The sequence below is a fragment of the Littorina saxatilis genome, linkage group LG17, assembly GCF_037325665.1.
Source record: "Littorina saxatilis isolate snail1 linkage group LG17, US_GU_Lsax_2.0, whole genome shotgun sequence".
Taxonomy (NCBI): Eukaryota; Metazoa; Mollusca; class Gastropoda; order Littorinimorpha; family Littorinidae; genus Littorina; species Littorina saxatilis.
Genome location: NC_090261.1, coordinates 51,782,152 through 51,803,347, shown reverse-complemented (window position 1 = coordinate 51,803,347; position 21,196 = coordinate 51,782,152). Strand labels below are relative to the sequence as shown.

General features: G+C 41.4%; 1 long non-coding RNA gene across 4 annotated transcripts in view; it reads left to right on the top strand.

Annotated features, from left to right (window-relative positions):
• LOC138953893 (uncharacterized) overlaps positions 1-21,196 on the top strand; it is a 283,127-nt gene that overhangs the window by 247,386 nt on the left and 14,545 nt on the right. The window contains exons 1-2 of one of the 4 annotated variants that reach the window (XR_011451639.1): positions 19,682-19,902; positions 20,703-20,782. The exons of the other annotated variants lie outside the window; for them this stretch is intronic. This is a non-coding gene — a long non-coding RNA (uncharacterized lncRNA). Of the gene's footprint in view, positions 1-19,681; positions 19,903-20,702; positions 20,783-21,196 lie in introns of those variants that run through there. 4 annotated transcript variants of the gene reach the window in all.

The window sequence follows — 21,196 nt, the reverse complement described above, 5'->3', positions numbered from 1 at the left end:
TGGGTTGGACACAAGCACTAAATCGTCCGTCTCGAAAATATACAGAGGTTCTTCGGAGTTGTCATTTGTCACAATTCTGTGAAGTGTGTTGTTCCTGCGCCTGTCCCGCAGACGACGTTGCAACGGCCTGTCCATGATTGTCCCAGTGTACTTTTTAACCGTGTCTAAAGGATCATCCTCTGCTGGGTCAAAACAGTTTTCTCCAGGCACGCTTTCTGTTGAACTTGTCATATGTTCAGCTGACTTAGACTGTGTTTTAAAACCGTGCTCTTCTGCGTGCAAGTTTGCCGAATAACCACAAAATGGGTCACCACTTGCCAACACATTGGAGTCACTACAGTTTGCACGTGAATTTGCAGCGATCACCGTGTTGATGTCTGTGTCAGGTGTGTGTACTTCTGTGGTGTGGGAATGACACAGTAGTTTTTCGGGGGTTGTTTCAATGAGAAGCGGCCCATTAAAAGGTTCACTTGCCTTAGCTTCTTCTTCTCGTCTTGCTTTTCTTTCCTCGGCTCTCTTCTTGTCTCTTCTCATCTGGCTCGGTGGTTTTCTGCGAAAACTTTGGACCGTGTTCTCCTGGGTGACACTGTGAACGTAGCGTGTAGCTTGGTCGCCATCATTGGTCGCCGGTGCAAATCTGACAACAAAAGTCAAGTTGCTTCCATTGCCGGCGATTTTCCACGATGTGACTTGGTGGTTGTGGAGCAGGGCTTGGAGGGTTGTTTCTGCAGCAGTTGGCAAGCCAACGAATGTCATTTTGAAGAGTTATTGGCGACGTTTGGATAAATTGAAGCGCAGCTCGAAAACTCCGACCTGCCCGCTCGGCCGAGAGAGAGAGAGAGAGAGAGAGACAGAGACAGAGACAGAGAGACAGAGAGACAGAGACAGAGACAGAGTGGCAATACAAAGTACGATCGATTTACCTCGAATTGAGGATCCCATAAACCAATCATTATAGCTACTATTTTGTTGTTGCTTTCTTGGGATTTCATTGCTTGTGTGTACTCCTTTACACCTTCTCCAACAAGTTTCCTCAACCCGTTTTCCCAGTGGTCTGTGATGATCCAGGCGCCTGAAAAAAATCAAGAGGAGTTTTGCATTAGTCCATTGAGTGTGTGAGATAACGATCGAATGATACATTTCATATGTTTGAAAGATTTCTGCCTATTGTTGAAGTATTCGTATACGCAATGCAATGACGACGCGCGCATGAAATCACGGATTATTGATATGTGTTTTGCATGTGAAGTAATATAACCTCAGTTGCATGCAGGTTTGCTACTACAATTATGTTTTGCCTTTTTTATTTGTTTGTTTTGTTTTTGTTTTGTGTGTGGCTTGGAGCAAACCTTCTTCATAGGTCTTTTCTTTTCTCTGTCAAATGTGTACATTTTTTAATCAACATACTTTATCAGTAAACTACTATGTTTAAATAAATAAATAAATAAAAATAATCATAACATAAATGTATTCCTAATGTTCAGCTCAGTTTCCTTTTTTTTTCTTTTTCTTTTTTTTTCCTTCTCCCTCTTTCTTTTTTCTTTTTTCTTACATTTTTAAATCAACAGCTTAAAGGTGGGGTTTAAAAAAAAAATTAAAAAACACAACACACACACTTAAATTTACTTCTTTTGCCCTAATCTTTTCACCTCTATCATGGACAAATACCAACAATGGACAATTTTATTAAAATATTTTACAATTACCATTATTCTCAGTCTATATGTGTCGCAAATCTAACTCTGAATTAAACATGCACACAATTTCTATTGGTTTCCCGTATGTGATATTTCCCACACACATTTTTGCCACAATAATAAGTAAATTGATATAGTTTACTAAATTGTTTGACATACCAGGTGTTTTCATGTATCCTAACAGTGCTGTTTGAACATCAATTTTTATATTAACATTATACTGCTGAAATACTTTATTGGTAATTCTTTCCCAAATTGGATGTATAGCAGAACATTCATAAAAGAAATGTTCCACAAAATCAATCTTATCTGGACAGAATGAGCATTTGTTATTCATTCTAATTCCCATTTTACACAGCAAAATATTAGTCGTATATATGTTATGCAGTATCTTCCAGTGCAATTCTCTCAGTCTTGATTCTTTAGATACATTCCTTACGATGAGCCAATGCCATTTAGTTATTTCTATATTAAACTTATGCATCCAGAAATTCAGACAACAAGGGTTGTGTTCAGTTTTACTTATTAAATGTAATCTATAAGAACGTGCTGTAAATAACTCTTTATGATCGAAAAGCAGAACATTGTTTTCATTGGATTGCATGAGCATATACGCCGGATATCTTTTCATAAACGAGGTAACAGCAGTCTTTACCACATTATACTCTAACATCAGTGAAGGATAAGTACCCACTTTCACTTTAATCTGTTCTAGGGATAACAGCCTGTTATTAACACATATATCACCAACTAATGCGATCCCACATTTAGTCCATTTCTTAAAAAATAACACATTATTTCGATACATAATGTTTTTATTATTCCAGACTGTTACCAACAGTGGGTTCTCTATTTCTGTGTGGGTGTTATTCTCTGTCCAGACTTTTAGGGCCTCCTCTCAAAAAGGGGCTAAATTAACATGTTCTTTTTAAATTGCTTCCATTTTACTTTGGCTTGAAAACAAGTCAGGTCTCTACCCAGTTGAGAAAACTGCGCTATTGGGATGAATGACCATTTTTCCGTATCAGTTGCCGTATGTAGCTTTCTTATCCATTCCAGCAGAAACGATTGCTGCATAATTTTAATGTCGGGCATACACAACCCTCCTTTTTCAAAATCAGCTTTTAACAATAACACACACCTTTTAACTTTTTCAAATGCTTTTTTGTTGGTAGTTTTTCTTTTCCACAAAAAGTGGTACAACATTGTGGTAACTCTGTCAAAGCACAGATGTAAGTATAACACAAGACAGGAGATTACAAGAGGGAAGAAAAGATGAGTGAAGGAAAGAAAGTTGGAGGGGGGAGAGAGAGAGAGAAAGAGAGAGAGAGAGAGAGAGAGAGAGAGAGAGAGAGAGAGAGAGAAAGAGAGAGGGAGAGAGAGAAAGAGAGAGAAAGAGAGAGAGAGAGAGAGGGATAGACAGATATGTAGGGTTGCAATGTTTATGAATGTAAATTGAAATACCGCCTGTGTACTTGGTGTGACGGTATTCGGTACCTCTCGGGTCGTGTCGGTCGAACTCGGTCGGTCATGTGATGAGGCGCGCATGTGCAACGGTGCTTTTCCGCCCACTACTCGCTTCGCTCTCTGGCATGCACGCGGGACACTGATGAGGCATGGCTTACCGCATCGACCTTGTATTGTTGTCATCTGTAGCTTTGCTAGACAAGTAAACTAGATGAACGTACCTGATGTGAGTGTTGTTTATGTACGCTCGGAACGCGACATGGTGGCAGCGGTGGGATTCTTTACCCAACTGTGAGTTTTGAAATAGTCGAGCATAGTCGTACGGAAGAAGAGCATGCCATTCAAACCGCCTGAACCACTCGACTTTGCGAGGCCCGACCAGTGGCTCACGTGGCGTAAGCGTTTCGAACGCTACAGGGTTGCTTCTAAACTAGACAAAGAACAATTTTCAGTCCAGGTCAGTTCCTTAATCTATGCTATGGGCATACAAGCCGAACAGATCTACGAACAGTTCGAATATGACGAGGACAATGACGAAGCAAAACTGGAGGACGTACTGAAGTTATTTGACACCCACTTCGTTCCACAAAAGAACGTCATACACGTTCGAGCCGTCTTCAACACCAGAAGCCAAAACAGCGGCGAGCAAATCGAACCTTACGTCAGAGCCCTGTACGAACTTTCTGAGCACGCAGATTTTCATAACCGCGACGAAGCCATTCGCGACAGGTTCGTCCTTGGTGTGAACGACCGAGAACTCAGAAAAGTTACAAATGCAAGCAGACCTGAATTTGCAAGACGCCATTAAGCAAGCCAGGCAGTACGAGCAAGTCAAGAGACAGCTGTCCGAGCAACGTTCCAGTGTCGACGCTGTACACACCGGTACGCAGCGATTCAACAGACGCCCTCGCGGCGGTGCAGGTGCAGCAGGTACCAGCTGTGACAGTGGCAGCAGCGGTCCAGCAACCAAGCACGCCGGTTCCAGGGGTGGATTTCGTCATCCGCGTGGTGGTGGTCGTCGCTTTCCTCAGGAGGGGAGAAGTGATGCATCATGTTCACGCTGCGGACGTGGACAACACAAGAAAGATAGCGACTGTCCAGCAAAAGGGAAGCAGTGTCACGGCTGTGGCAGGTACGGACATTTCTTTTCTTGTTGCCGTTCCAAGCAAGTCAACGCTGTCGACGCAGAAGAAGTGTACTACATGGGTTGTCGTACACAAGCAGGGAGCTGAACCAGCATGGTACACTGACCTATCATTTGGACGTCGCAAGATCAAGTTCAAGATCGACACAGGTGCAGATGTGACCATCATTTCCAAATTCCTCTACCTGACCCTTGTCCCGTGTCCCAAGCTTATCCCCACCTGTGCAGTCATGCACGGCGCAGGCGGACAGATATCCTGCATAGGATTCTTTAGGGACACTACCAACATCAACGGTCAAGAGTTTCACCTGGATATCTATGTCGTCGACAGCAAGACAGAGAGCTTATTAAGCAGAGAAGCCTGTAAACGCATGGGACTTGTCCAACGTCTCGACAGCATCCAGCCAGCGTTCGGTGAGTTGGACCAGCAACCAGTCAACTGCCCACCGGCAAAGATCGTCTTGAAAGAGAACAGCCAGCCCTACAGTCTGCACACAGCTCGGAGAGTACCCATACCTTTGATGAAGAAGGTAGAAGAAGAACTGGAAAGGATGAAGAAGGCCGGAATTATTGAGGAAATAACCGAGCCAACAGATTGGTGTTCTCCGATGGTGCCAGTTTTGAAGAAATCTGGAGCGGTCCGGATCTGCACGGACTTGAAAAAGCTGAACCTGTCAGTCAAGAGGGAGAGGTACCCGATTCCGACTCTCGACGACATTTTGCATCGACTCAAAGGAGCGAAGATTTTCAGCAAGCTGGACGCAACGTCGGGGTTTTATCAAATTCCTCTCGACCCAGAAACTGCCAAGTACACAACCTTCATCACGCCATTCGGAAGGTACTACTACAAAAGACTTCCGTTCGGAATATCCTCCGCTCCCGAGATTTTCCAACGTACGATGGAGACGATCCTGAAGGGAGAAGAAAACACGATCTGTTTCTTCGATGACGTTCTCATCTACAGCAACTCAGATGAAGAACACGAGCAGCATCTTGAGAGCTCCATGAAGAAGATTGTCGAGGCCGGGCTCAAGCTCAACAAGGAAAAATGCAGCTTCAAGCAGTCAGAGATCGAGTTCCTTGGTCACGTGATCAACGCCGACGGAATCAGACCAGACAAGAAGAAGATTGATGCCATCATCAACATGCCTGACCCGACCAACGTCACAGAACTGAGAAGAATTCTGGGCATGATGAACTTTCTGGGACGATTTCTGCCAAACTTGTCGTCAGTCTTGAAGCCTGTCACCGAGCTGCTGGAGAAAGACAAGGCGTGGAACTGGGGACAGCCACAGACACTCGCGTTTTCAAAAGCGAAAGAGCTCCTGACAGCAGCTCCTACTCTCGCTTACTTCGACTTGACTAAGCCGACAACGGTCAGTGCCGACGCGAGCAGCTACGGTATTGGCGGCGTACTCCTGCAGCAGCACGGGGAGAAGATGAAGCCAGTCGCTTTCTGCTCAAGAACTCTGACATCAACGGAACAAGGGTATGCCCAGATTGAGAAGGAGTGTCTAGCTGCTGCGTGGGCGTGCGAAAAGTTCGAACGTTATCTGATTGGTCTGGAGAAATTTACGCTCGAAACCGACCACAAGCCGCTCATTCCTCTCATCAACACCAAAGATTTGGACGAAACGCCCATCAGATGTCAGCGGATGCTGATGAGACTGATGCGATTCAGCTTGACAGCAAGTTATTCACCAGGCAAGACGCTTGTGGTGGCTGACGCCTTGTCGAGAAGTCCTCAGTCGCCTGTCCAAGAGGGGAGAGAAGAGACATCGGAAGACAGAGCCGATGTTGCCACACTACTGGCGGAAGATGTGGAAGCTCACGTCGACGCTGTCCAATCTTCATGGCCGGTTTCAGACAAAAGACTAGACGAGATAGCAGCACTGAGTCAGCAAGATCCTGTCATCAAAGCAGCTCTACACTACACGGCCAACGGTTGGCCCAGGTACGTCACTGACGTAGAGCCAGCTCTGAAAGACTACTACGCATTCAGAGGGGAGTTCAGCATACATCGAGGTCTTCTCGTCAGAGGCGTCCGGATCGTCATTCCGCAGGTGTTGAGAGAAGAAATGCTGAACCGGATTCACGAAGGCCATCTCGGGATAACCAAATGTCGAGAAAGAGCAAAGTCGACAGTTTGGTGGCCAGGCATCAATGAAAACATCAAGCAAAGAGTGTCAGCATGTCAACACTGCGAAGAGAAGCAGCCATCCCAAATAAGTGAGCCACTTATGACAACAGAACTCCCAGACAGACCATTCCAGATGGTTGCTGCAGACTTGTGTGACTTCAAGGGACAGAGTTATCTTGTTCTGATTGACTATTATTCAAGATATCTTGAAATCGCTCATCTTCCGAGAGAGACATCTGAAGTCGTCATTGGACGGATGAAGAACATCTTCGCACACCACGGAATACCAGACATCGTCGTCACGGACAACGGTTCTCAGTTCACGTCAACAGAGTTCCAGAACTTCGCAGCAGCATGGAAGTTTACTCACTCGACTAGCAGTCCATACTTTCCTCAGTCGAATGGAGAAGCCGAGCGAGCAGTACAAGAGGCCAAGAAGATTCTCGCTCAAGAAGACCCGTTCTTAGCCCTACTCAGTCACCGGGCTACACCTACGACGCCAACAGGAACGAGCCCAGCGGAGCTAGCACTCGGAAGAAAGATGCGAACGACGCTCCCTACTCTCGCAAGCAATCTCATCCCAAAGACGGTCAGAAGGGATGCGATCAAGGCGCAGGACGAGCAAGCAAAGCTCAGAAACAAGAGTGACCACGACAGACGTCATGGGACAGAGACCCTGCCGCCACTAATACCAGGTGACACTGTTCTCCAGAAACTAGATCACGAAAAGTCCTGGGGAAAACCAGCAACAGTCCTGCGTCAATGTGCACCACGGTCCTACGAGATACGGTCAGAAAGGGGACAGTATCGTCGGAACAGACGACACCTCAGATTGTCTTCCCGACAAGTGTTAGACAGGCCTACCATGACCAACATCCCTGTCCTTTACCCTGTCCCAACCCAACAGAGTCCTGTTCCTGAAACGCCAAGCCAGCGCGATGCAGACCAGCCATGTCTACGTTCTCCGGAACCTCCACCGACGCCTGGGTCCCCGCGACGTCCTCCAGCGGCGCCTAACCCAGGGCAGCAACCGTCGACTCCGGTCATCAAAACCCGCAGCGGACGAACTGTGAGACCACCGTCCCGCTTCGAAGAGTGAACCATCGACTCCGCAGATCAACAGCAAATAAACAATGACTGTTTCGGTTCCGGTCGGAAGATTCGTTACTGAAACCCCTATTGAACTTTAATTTTAAATGATAACGATAACGTTTCGTTTCATCAAGATCATTATATCTTTTTATTTGAAGGGGGGAGATGTGACGGTATTCGGTACCTCTCGGGTCGTGTCGGTCGAACTCGGTCGGTCATGTGATGGGGCGCGCATGTGCAACGGTGCCTTTCCGCCCACTACTCGCTTCGCTCTCTGGCATGCACGCGGGACACTGATGAGGCATGGCTTACCGCATCGACCTTGTATTGTTGTCATCTGTAGCAGTTTGCTAGACAAGTAAACTAGATGAACGTACCTGATGTGAGTGTTGTTTATGTACGCTCGGAACACGACACTTGGATACCTACTTCTACATTCTACACCCTGTCTGCCCCTGCGCAGAGTTAGAATTTTCTGAATGAATTAACATCACATTTCTCAACAACTGTAAGGTGTCAACGCTAAATAGGGAATGTGTGTGGGATGAGGGATCATGCTGAATTTAAAAAATAGTAACTTTCCATCACATTCCAGAAAAGCCGCTCACATTAGCAGCATAACAAGATATGTCGTTAGAAAGGTTCTTGTGAGGAAGTCTTTTTAATTTTGATGATGAAAGATTATCTTTTTGATTTTAATGATGAAAGTATAAATGGGTTTCACAGGAAGGAATGATGGCACCTGTGATATTACAGAACAATGTTTACAGTTTAGTTCATAGTTGTCACTGTCAGTATCACCCACACCATTCTCCATCCCACTGATCTTGTGAAGAACAAGTATTACCTCCTACCTACCTTCCCGCACCCCCACCCCCAACACAAACCCTCTTCTCGATACCCAAAACATATCCCCATCAGCGCACAGCAAAGTCTGAATGTGCTCAGTAATACATTTTCTTTATTTTCCAGGAAGTGAGGTGCCGAGATATGACGTGCAGGCAGCTTGCAGAGTGGTGCCTGGCTTTGCTGAGGATGATGATCAGATTCAGTCCATTCTGTGCTGACAGAGCTACCAGAACTGCTTTAATATAGTCCATCTGAAGATGCTTACACTTACAGAGGTTTTCTGTTGCCTTAGTGGTGAAATGAACATGCAACACATTAACAATAACATTATACACAAATAATGTGTGGTGCCTTGTGGATCAAGGGTACATTTTGACTTATGTAAGTTGTCAATTCAGCTAAATACAGGTAGTGTTTGGTATGCAGATATTTACTTACAGCAAACAGCGGTTTGTTTGTTTTTACTACATAAAGTGGTATTATCTTTTATGTTGTTTGAGTGCTTTAAATTAAGCTGTTCACAGGCAGTATTTTACACACATGCTTAGCTTTGGGAGATGTGTGTGTATGTTTCTGTCAATGCGTGTTCATGTATAGACTTTTTCTTGCAATATGATAATTTTAGATCTTTTAACTGCATTATGCACATGAAATGTGTTAACCCATGACTTTTTCTTCCTTTGAATCCTTGTCAGTACTTTATCTTGTTTAAAATTTTCATTGATTCTGTTTTTGGGTCGTTCTGGTGCATGATTATGGATGCGTTCAATTCATTCTTATGTTGTGCTGTAATGTTGCTTTTGTAATACAGTCATGAGTATATAATTATGCACTGCCAAGATTGTGTCTTTCACTTGGATGTGGTGAACTTATTTTTAAAGGCCTGCTCTGCCTCATTAAAACACTTCGCCTCACTGTGTCAGACCTTATCAGGCTTTTTTGCATGGGATAAGAAAATCCTTCCACTTGGTCACATAGCAAAAGTCAGCACCCTGAGTTCTTAGTGTGGTGATGTCTTTTCTTATTAATTTATTTCCCCCAAAAGGCATAAGAGTTTTAAACAAAATTATTTCTTACAGCTACAGTGGAACCCCCCTTTTAAGACCTCCAGGTCTTAGAATGGAGGTAAATTTACAGAGGTTATGAACAGAAAGTCAGAAAACAAGGTCTTAAAATGGAGGGGGTCTTAAAAGGGGGGTTCCACTGTATGACTATTGGGGATTATGTGTTTGTAAAGATAGAGCTGAGAATCCTACACAGAATTCTGTGCATAGAAGGCGGCCTGAATCTTGACCCACACTGCTGGCATGACCTTCATAGCTGCATTCAAGGCTTTACTTTTACGCTGGTAACTTTACGGTTGCTCTCTCTGGATTGAGCATTTTTATTTCAACTAAGCGGAAAAAGTAAATGCCTCTGCAGAGATTCAACCTAGGACCTAGAGATTTTCAGGCCGATGTCCTAACCACTAGTTTTTACATTTAGTCAAGTTATGACAATGTTTTAACATCGAGGGGGGAATCGAGACGAGGGTCGTGGTGTATGTGTGTGTGTGTGTGTGTGTGTGTGTGTGTGTGTGTGTGTGTGCGTGTGTGTAGAGCGATTCAGACCAAACTACTGGACCGATCTTTATGAAATTTGACATGAGAGTTCCTGGGTATGATATCCCCATACGTTTTTTTCATTTTTTTGATAAATGTCTTTGATGACGTCATATCCGGCTTTTCGTGAAAGTTGAGGCGGCACTGTCACGCCCTCATTTTTCAACCAAATTGGTTGAAATTTTGGTCAAGTATTGTTCGACGAAGCCCGGACTTTGGTATTGCATTTCAGCGTGGTGGCTTAAAAATTAATTAATGACTTTGGTCATTAAAAATCTGAAAATTGTAAACAAATTATTTCTTTTATAAAACGATCCCAATTTACGTTCATCTTATTCTCCATCATTTGCTGATTCCAAAAACATATAAATATGTTATATTTGGATTAAAAACAAGCTCTGAAAATTAAATATATAAAAATTATTATCAAAATTAAATTTTCGAAATCAATTTAAAAACACTTTCATCTTATTCCTTGTCGGTTCCTGATTCCAAAAACATATAGATATGATATGTTTGGATTAAAAACACGCTCAGAAAGTTAAAACGAAGAGAGGTACAGAAAAGCGTGCTATCCTTCTCAGCGCAACGTACTACCCCGCTCTTCTTGTCAATTTCACTGCCTTTGCCGTGAGCGGTGGACTGACGATGCTACGAGTATACGGTCTTGCTGCGTTGCATTGCGTTCAGTTTCATTCTGTGAGTTCGACAGCTACTTGACTAAATATTGTATTTTCGCCTTACGCGACTTGTTTTTATTGTAAGATGGATATATATGTCTAGCAGATGCAGCTACATGTACAAATGTGCCAAATTAGAACTTGCATTCTCAGCCTATATATATCTTTGGCCATTCATGTGAGTACCAAATATTGTGAATGCATGTGAGACTGCCTTTTTATATTTAGTCAAGTTTTGACTAAATATTTTAACATCGAGGGGGAATCGAAACGAGGGTCGTGGTGTATGTGCGTGCATGCGTGTGTGCGTGTGTGCGTGTGTGTGTGTCTGTAGAGCGATTCAGACTAAACTACTGGACCGATCTTTATGAAATTTGACATGAGAGTTCCTGGGTATGAAATCCCCAAACATTTTTTTCATTTTTTTGATAAATGTCTTTGATGACGTCATATCCGGCTTTTCGTGAAAGTTGAGGCGGCACTGTCACGCCCTCATTTTTTAACCAAATTGGTTGAAATTTTGGTCAAGTAATCTTCGACGAAGCCCGGACTTCGGTATTGCATTTCAGCTTGGTGGCTTAAAAATTAATTAATGACTTTGGTCATTAAAAATCTGAAAATTGTAAAAAAAAAAATTTTTTTTATAAAACGATCCAAATTTACGTTTATCTTATTCTCCATCATTTGCTGATTCCAAAAACATATAAATATGTTATATTCGGATTAAAAACAAGCTCTGAAAATTAAATATATAAAAATTATTATCAAAATTAAATTTTCGAAATCAATTTAAAAACACTTTCATCTTATTCCTTGTCGGTTCCTGATTCCAAAAACATATAGATATGATATGTTTGGATTAAAAACACGCTCAGAAAGTTAAAACAAAGAGAGGTACAGAAAAGCGTGCTATCCTTCTTAGCGCAACTACTACCCCGCTCTTCTTGTCAATTTCACTGCCTTTGCCATGAGCGGTGGACTGACGATGCTACGAGTATACGGTCTTGCTGAAAAATGGCATTGCGTTCAGGTTCATTCTGTGAGTTCCACAGCTTGACTAAATGTAGTAATTTCGCCTTACGCGACTTGTTTTACTTTTGTGAAATGTGTGAACTCACTTTGTTTACATCTTTGTGTTAATAAATGCAGTTTATCAGTTACCTCTGTTGGTTTCTTCTGCAAGTATGTCAAATGGCCCACACAAACCCTCATGCGCACACACACACAGACACGCACAAAATCAGATCTCAAGTGTAAGTATTCTTTTTGCAGTTTTATTTTAATGCCCATAATCAGTCAAACAAATATATCATCACACTTGCACCTAAGCTTAAAGTAGCAGTCCTGCATACATATGTAATGTGTAAATGTTTCAGGTCACCATCTGTCCTGGCTTGAACATGCAATAAGAACACCTCTACACAAACACATGTACAGTCAACCGGCTAGCTGCTTCCCTGTAAGGCATATTTTTCTATGAATTAATCGATTTTCTGCAGACAGCAGCCAGGTAGTGGATCTTTAGTATATGTCCAAGCAGACGGTTGATCTTAGTACAACACATCAAGGAAATATTTTTAAAAAACAGATCCAACATCTAACCTTCCAAAGTTCATAATCAATAAAGAAGAATGGTATGTTACTGGAACCCTTTATTTATGACTTAAGGCAATGTGCGGCAGTAAAATTACCAAACTTAAACTTGAAGAATACAGTCAAGGTATAACTTAGTTTTCTGGGTAGTTATTGAAGTGACTTATTAAAATGAATGAAAACATTGTGGATGGATATAGACTGCTGTTGCTATGGAAACTGGCATTAACAGCGTCATATGGGATTTCTAGAAAACGGTTTTACAGCAACATCATACATCAGAAATTCATAATATTTGGCACAAGGATACACATGTATTATATCTACAATAATATAGAACGATTTTTTGACAAAAGACTGCAGTTGAATTTAAATTATTTTTTGTAATGAATATGCGGTTAGAAATTCATAAATCCTTATTACAAAAAATAACTTCATTTCAACTGTAGTCTTATGTCAACAAATCGTTCTACATTATTTTAGATATGATAAATGTGTATCCTTGTGCCAAATATTATTAATGCCTGATGTATGATGTCGCTTAAACCGTTTATTTGAAATCCAATGTAACGACTGTTTCCATAGCAACGGCACTCTATGTCGATCAGTATTCACAATCCTCCGAAAGCGGCGTATGGCTGCCTATATTGCGGGGTAAAAACGGTCATACACGTAAAAATCCACTCGTGCAAAAACACGAGTGTACGTGGGAGTTTCAGCCTACGAACACAGAAGAAGAAGAAGAAGTATTCACAATTGTTTTATTTATTTTTATGTCACTTCCCAGAAAACCAGGTTATTCCATGTATTCTCCCCGTCGCGATATAACCTTGAATGGTTGAAAACGACGTTAAACACCAAATAAAGAAAGAAAGAAAGAAAGAATGTATTCTCCAAATTCAATGTTACAGTAACTGCCGCACATTGCCTCAACAAAATGTAAAATTTACTGTACACACTTTGACCCAGCAGTTTTTGTAAGTGGACAGGCCTTAGTTTTATTTCGGTGGCATAATTCAATGCGCTTCGTCAAAATTCCTCGAACTGAAACCAAAAGCAGACGCAAGACTTATGGTCAGTTGGAGTTGTCTACCGTACTCCTAACTTTAATGTGCTGCAGACAGGTGTACCCAAACAGCCCATATCACAAACGGTTTGGAATTCCCGAAAACGCAAGATCCGCACTGCACAACTTCAGTGCACATGTACGCGAGAGTGCTCGGTCGCTTTTTGAAAATGTGTATCTTGAGAGAAAAATATAGAATATTGCGCTGTCCGAAGGAATGGAGTTCTTATAGGACAATGACAGCGCTCAGTTCAAAACGATAGGACATCTGACCGCCATGCGGCTATGTGAATCGGACATTTGAGCCTTTCAATCCGCCGATGTCCGACGCCTGACGACATCCCTGAGGCTTTTACATGAAATAAGACCATCCGGGCACTAATAGTTGCATACCAAAAATGAACTGCCTCAAGGCTCTCTATGCAGAGTAGTATCCTTTCAAAGAATAAATTCAGGTACAGCTTCTTCTAAAGAAAAAAAAAATCACCGAAACAACCAAAACATCTACCTCACTACAGAAAGCAGTCAAAGTGTTGATTTGTGGTCTGTGACCAAGTGGAGGGATGGTCTTATCCCATGTTAAAGGCGAGGACAACTTTTTAAATGTTTAGTGGGCCTTTAAAACATTGACACACATTTACAATTGCCACAAGTTGTAATGCTCAGTACAACCAATACTGAGTGGACATTTACTGCCGCTGTTGCTGTAGTTTCCCCATGGATCACAGCTGGACTTGGATAGCACTGCTTTTCATCCACATTCACTGGCCAGGTATTCGTCATCTTCTGTCCCTGCTGACAAATGAATGAGAAAGGAACTGATCTTAAATCCAAACACAATGACAAGAACAAGTTTTAAGTATGAGTAAGGAGTAAATTGTGTTTGTAACTGACACACACACGCACACACACACTTAACCCACATACATGCCAAGAGCGTAAACATTCTAATTCCCCAAATTTTGTCCGTTTGAAATCACTCCACAGCTGTCGAGGCCATGCCAACTAAAAATCTGCCTAATTAATTAGAAAAAAAACACAGTAAACACCAAGTTCCAAAGACTTTCGGGCCACGCCCTTCTTCAGTGAAATGAATGAGAATGTAAGTAAACAATGACCAATGACGTAAAATTCTTGATTAAAAAAAGAAAAAATCGTCATGTAAACGTCACAGCCAAACTAAAAATCTGCCATGTAAACGGTCCTGACGACCCTAAAACTCAGCTGAGCACTGCTCGACTCGGCAGTGACTGGGCAAAGGTTTTGCGCAGACTTTCCTTATTATGGAGTGACTGGGGTAAAACACTTGGGACTTCATCACATTGAAGAATGTTTGTCAAAACAGTAGAAGAGCAGTGAAATTTACATTCTCCACAAAAAGTGAAACGGATGAATTGACAAAAAGTGTCATGTTTTATTTTGTGGTGTTTTTATATTTAGTCAAGTTTTGACTAAATATTTTAACATCGAGGGGGAATCGAAACGAGGGCAAACACACAACGTAAATACGACGTTGCGAAAATGTGAATTTTTCGTGTCATTAGCAACGTTGCGAACTTTACGTGAAATTTACGTTGAGCCAATCAAAAAACGCAACGTAAAACCAACGTTGTGTCATTGTGAGATTTTGGTGTTCTTTCGACGTTGTCATACAACGTACATTTTACGTGAATTTCACGTTGCATTTTGGTGTCTTACAAATGTTGCGAAGATTACGTGAAATTTACGTGGATCCAACCCAAAAACACAACGTGAAAGCAACGTTGTGTTTTTTTGTTTTTTACACGTTGGTACAAAACGTAAATTTTACGTGGATTCCACCTTAAAAAGCAACGTAAAATCGACGTTGTATTATTGTGATTTTCTGGTGTTCGAACAACGTTGGTATACTCACGTGATTTTCACGTGAATTTCACGTGATTTAAAAACAAAAGTTAGTTTGATACAACAAACGTTCCTACAACGTAGTTTCAACGTAAACACACAACGTTGGGGTTTGATTGATCGCCAACGTGCCCTCAACGTGAAATCCACAACGTAAATCCTACGTCAGTCATTACCAATTTTTCACCTGCACGTTTATCAAAGAAATGTATATATATATAAAGCCTTTAAAAATTACGTAAGGTGAACAGATTTTCAAATACAGGAGATAGATATGTGCGAAACTTTCACCGAATAAACAAATGACTCAGTCATACGGCTCGTTATGAAATTAAGCGCCGATGTACCGCGCAATGTATTAGATTGCTTTGGCGTTCCAAATGCGTCCGGTTACATTTTCTGGCATCAAAGTGAGTAGTGTTCATGAGCGGGGATTGACACACCTGACGTGACCTCTCACTACTTTTTACCAAATTACCTATTTTATCAAAGTTGTATCGATTGGTTTTACTACCAGAAGTTGTCTGATGGAACTGTCTACACAGTGGTATAATTTTCTACGCATTCTGTCCATGGATCCCAGAGCTTTCTCCATCTTCGTCGTTTGGCTTGCCATCACTGTGCAATGCTCAGTTGGCCTCTTGCTCAGCCAGTTGGCAAGCAGCGATGACAGTGCGCTTGTTTACGCCGGTTACAGTGCACGCGTACCCGTACCCGTAGGCCTACCTCGTGTGCCTATCGGTGTTCGCTCTGATCGTCGCTGTTTCACCAGAGAGCACCTGTTGGACTTGAACCCGAGCAGTACTACTGTGCCTCCCGTACTTGGATTACCTGATCGACAATCATTACCAATTTTTAAATTTACATAGTGCAATTTCATATTTGATTGTATCCCTTTTATGTTTTATGTGTGTCGTCCTATACAATTGTTGTTATAATCGTTTACAGGCAGACAGGGTGTGCCGAAGAAAAATTTCCATTTTTATGTAATATTTTAATGGACAATAAAGTGCTGTTATTGTTATTGTTATTGTTATTGTTATCGGGGCCTTCGTCGTCGCCTCGATCTGCCTCCAGCTGTGTACCCAGTGACGCTTCGTCGCTGTGTCGTCGTCTTCACGACCTTGGCATTCACTGCCATCAGCTACCATGCCTACGCATCCCTCCAAAGAAGGCACACAGGAGACATCGTCGTAGACCACGTCGGAGGAATGGGGCAGTGCTACCGACGCCAAAAGACTGTAAGTCTCGATCACACACCTTACTCTCGATCTCCACTTCCACCATCACACCTCTCCGCATCGCACTTTTCAACGCTCAGTCTGTTTCTTCAACTCAGCAAGCATGTAAAAGAACAGAAATCGTCGAGTTTGTCACAGACGATGACCTAGACATTTTCATTTTAACCGAGACTTGGCTCAAGGAGAACGGTGACGACAGTGTAATTGTTGACTTGACACCAGCAAACTATTCCCTCCGATCGTTTCCCCGCAGTGTCACTCGCGGTGGTGGAATAGCAGTGATCTTCAAAAACTCTCTCTCTAGTCATGTGTCGTTTAATTCGGTACTCCCATTTACATATCCATCCTTTGAGTGTGTACAAGTGACACTAGCCCTTCATCAGAAACCAGTTCAGTTGTTTTGCATCTATAGGCCTCCTCCAAACTCAAAAAACAAATTGACTGATGCCATGTTTTTCTCTGAATTTCATGACCTTGTTGACCATTGTAACACTTTGTCTGGAACTCCTGTTTTGCTTGGTGATATCAATGTTCATTTTGATGACTGCAACCACCCTTCCACTGTCAAGATGTTAGATATTTTAGATGTTTTTCAATTCACACAGTCAGTCAGTCATCCAACGCACAAGAAGAATCACATACTGGATTGGGTTATGCATAGGCCTGATGATCATATTGTTCAATCTGTGTCTGTTACACATGTCTTAGCCTCAGATCATTTTTGTGTTTTGTTTGATCTGATGACCCAGTGTCCTCCTCCTCCACCCATGTTTAAGTCTGTCCGCTGTCTCCGTACGATGGATAAAGACGCTTTTAGGGACGAGCTGCAGAACGCGCTGCCCCCCTCCCCCTCCGCTGACCAACTTGATGCCACACTTCGTGCTGCTCTTGACGTTCATGCCCCCGTTTTACGTCGCCCTGTCCGTCCGTCCAAGTCCGCACCGTGATACTCCGATATCTGTGTCGAACTGCGTGATGCCAAATGTGACCGTAGGCGTGCTGAGCGCAGGTATCTTAAAGACTGGTCTTACTGTCCATAAACAAATATTTCAAGGAGCAAAGGACATTGTAACTAAGTTAGTACACGCAGCAAAGACAACCTTCCTCCAAACCCAGATTATTGCTTGCGATTCAAGCAAAAAACTGTTCGATATTTGCAGCCGGTTGACCGGCCGCAGTAAGGTATCCCCACTTCCCACTGTTTCCCCGCTAGTCAGCTGCCAGATGTATTCAGTGACTATTTTATCAAGAAGGTTTCTGATAATTATTCGTTCTGACCTTGATCAAATGAGTGCACATTCTGCTTCCTCCAGTCATGTTGATGTTCCCACTGATTGTTCTTTTCCATCATTTCAGCCAATCAGTGAAAAAGACCTTAGATCCATTATTCTGAAGTCCAAACCAACAACTTGTCCACTTGATGCCATACCCACACCACTGCTTTTTGAGAATCTTGATGTGTTGCTGCCAACTCTTACTCAAATTGTCAATGATAGCCTGTTATCTGGTGTTTTTCCATCATTGTTCAAAACTGCACTTGTCAAACCACTTCTCAAAAAACCTAGTCTTGATGTCAATGTTTTGAAAAATTATCGTCCTGTATCTAATTTATCATTCTTGTCCAAAGTTTTTGAAAAGGTAGTTTTGAAGCAGCTGTTGTCATATTTGAACACCCATGATTTGATCTCGCACTCTCAGTCCGCTTATCGCCCTTCTCACTGTACTGAAACAGCCCTACTTAAAGTAATCAGTGACATTCTGTCTGCTCTGGATGGTGGTGATGTGTCAGTGCTTACCCTACTTGACCTTTCTGCAGCGTTCGACACGATTGACCATGTCACGCTTCTCCATAGACTTCAGACTCTGTACGGCATCTCCGGTCCACCGCTAGCATGGCTTGAGTCCAATCTCATTGGCGGGACTCAAGCTGTGCTTGTAGATGGCCAGCTGTCTGCTCCAGCCCCACTTTCTTTCGGCGTTCCTCAAGGTTCAGTACTCGGTCCCATCCTTTTCAACATGTACACTAAGCCCCTCTCCACACTGATTCAAAACCATTCTGTTCTAAATCAGTCTTTTGCTGATGACACCCAGCTGTATAAACCCAGTCCCCATGCAGAGACACATTCCGCCATTCAGACCATTCAGACATGCATCCCCAGGTAGCAAAAGATCTGGAAATCATCTGCGGGACAGATGCCAGTTGCCACATATTGTACATATGTCAGAAATAATATGGATACCACATGATTACAATTTGTCATTTCTCACATGATCTGACCATGACCAGCGGCATATCATAGCCAGCTGGATTCTTGCTGGCGCGGTCAGCTACTCTACTTTTTAAAGCTGAATTATTTTAAAGCTTTTGTTAGTGAACAATTATGGTATTTATTTTGCGAATTATTGTATATTAATTACAAAAATGACAATTGAAAAATCTGAATTTGGGACAAAGTATTGTATGCCATTTTTGTTGTTGAGTGCGTCTAAACCCTCCAAATAAGGTTTTGAGTGTGTGTAAAAAAAAATATTTATAATAAAGGTTTTTTTGCAATTTGTTTGTGTCATTTGTTATTTTGCAAAAAAAATGTATGTGATAACTTTTTGCAATCAGCCGAAGTTTGCTGTCTGAGTTTGATTATATTTTATAAGGCGAGCGTCCCCAGCCACCATGATCCTGCATGCGGGTTTTTTTTCTTTTTCATGCTGGAATGCGTGACACCTTCGCTATTCACGCCTTACATTTCGCCAATTTTTACGCAGATTGTTGCAGTCCAAACGATTTCACCACGCTTATTTGAAAAGGTGATTGCAATCTTTGTTTTCCTAATTTAATACCGTGCATTTATTTTTTATTCTTTATAAAAACAATTCTTTTTATGTTTATTTTTTTTACCTGTATTTAATTTTGACATTTTAACATAAAAATTAGTTATTCTTCTTGGTGACATTTTTTTTATTTAGAATTTTAATTGCATTTATAACCTTTATTCGGTTATTTTTAAATTTATTTTCAGACAGTTTGGGTTCAAAGAATACATTTTATTTTTAAACAAATATTTTTATTTTATGTATTGGATTTTTATTAAATTTTTACCATAAAATTTGTTCTCAGTCTTTTTATTTTTTTTATTTGATAAAATAAATCTAAAAACAAAGAGACTGCCAACTTTCAATTAAAAAAAATTTTGGTTAAAAAAAAGTTGCTGAAGTTTTGTTTTTTGGTCAACTGAGCATTTAGACTACACTCATAATGTTTAGTTCAGTGAGCCATTTGTTTTAAGGGAGACAATAACAACTGCAAAGAGCAATATCTTTCAGTTATTTCCCTTGTTAATTAATGATCTCGATCATTTCCGGTTGGCGCTATGGAGTATGCCACATGTTGTGGCGTTTTTCACCCTTTTATCTTCCTGCCTTGTATTTTGAGTTGCTTATTGGATGTAAGGTAATCCTTGTCTTTCATTCTAAAATGAAGATTGATTGTCTAACGAAGTACTAAGTGAATTAACTGATGGAACAATTTGATTTCGAATTTGATGACTGATGCCGGGATTGGGAGGGGGGCCTCACGGTCGCATTCTCGATTTTTTTTTTTTTTTGCCTAGAAGAACACTGTTCTATTCATCCAAGATTGTTTTTTTTCTGAACGAGGTGTGAGTCAACTAACTTTTCCAAAAACATGATGTTGATTGATGTTGTGGTTTGGTTTTTAGAATAGAAGTTGTAAAATTAAAACAGTAACAGTGAAAATGCTCCGATTCGCCGGTCACAAGCACACACAAATCGGGGAGGTTGCTAAATTACAACACATGTCTTACCCGTTCGCTTCAAATATAATCGTTTGAAACATTGTTCACAAGTAGACGAGACTCTGCTTTTCATATTCATGATATTGATAGTGATTGAATAATATATTTTATTCGCGAGCTGATCTACATTACACACGATGTAAAATTCAACCAACCCGATTTTTGTTGAAGTATAAAACAAATGTATGTAACCTGCGAATTGGATGGTAGTGTTTTACATTCTCATTTAACATTTATCAGCTTCCTGTCTGTTGGTAAACTTCTGGTTTCTAATCTACTGATTATACATGTATTCCAATTTTGTTTTCATTGATGAACAAGTGTGGACTTTTTAAAGATTTGTTTCTGTCTTCATTTAAAAAAAATGTCATCCATCAAATGACATGTAAATTGCATCTTCATCAAGTGTTAACTATTTCTGTGATATTTGTTCAAGGTGGCGGTAATGAACAGCTTCGGTCAGTTCAAACATACTCTGATCTGAACTACAAACAGGACCTTGCGTATTGAGTCAATGTAAGTAACCATTCATATCGCTCTGCCTCATAAATCAATAACAGTTCAACTTCAAGATTTCTCTCTCTTCCAACCTCAAATTTTTTTCTCTTTGGTGAGTCAGGTTGTGACTTTTGTTTACATGGCAGACTTTGTACCAACTTTCCCCCTACTTTGAAACAATTTTAGTCAGCGCCAAATCAAATCAAAAGTGCTACCCTTGTGATGTAAACTGCTAAACAGTGCAAACTGTCAAACTTGTTTTAGGGGGACTACTAGCTGAACGGGGGTACTAAAATCATTAATTAGTTACACAGCCATTTGACAAGATATTTCCATCAAACTTGGGCAAAGTGTTCATAAAAGGCTATATTTTAAGCTCAAATAGTCAGTTTTACTAAATTCTTAAAATAAATGTGTGTACATGCCAAATAG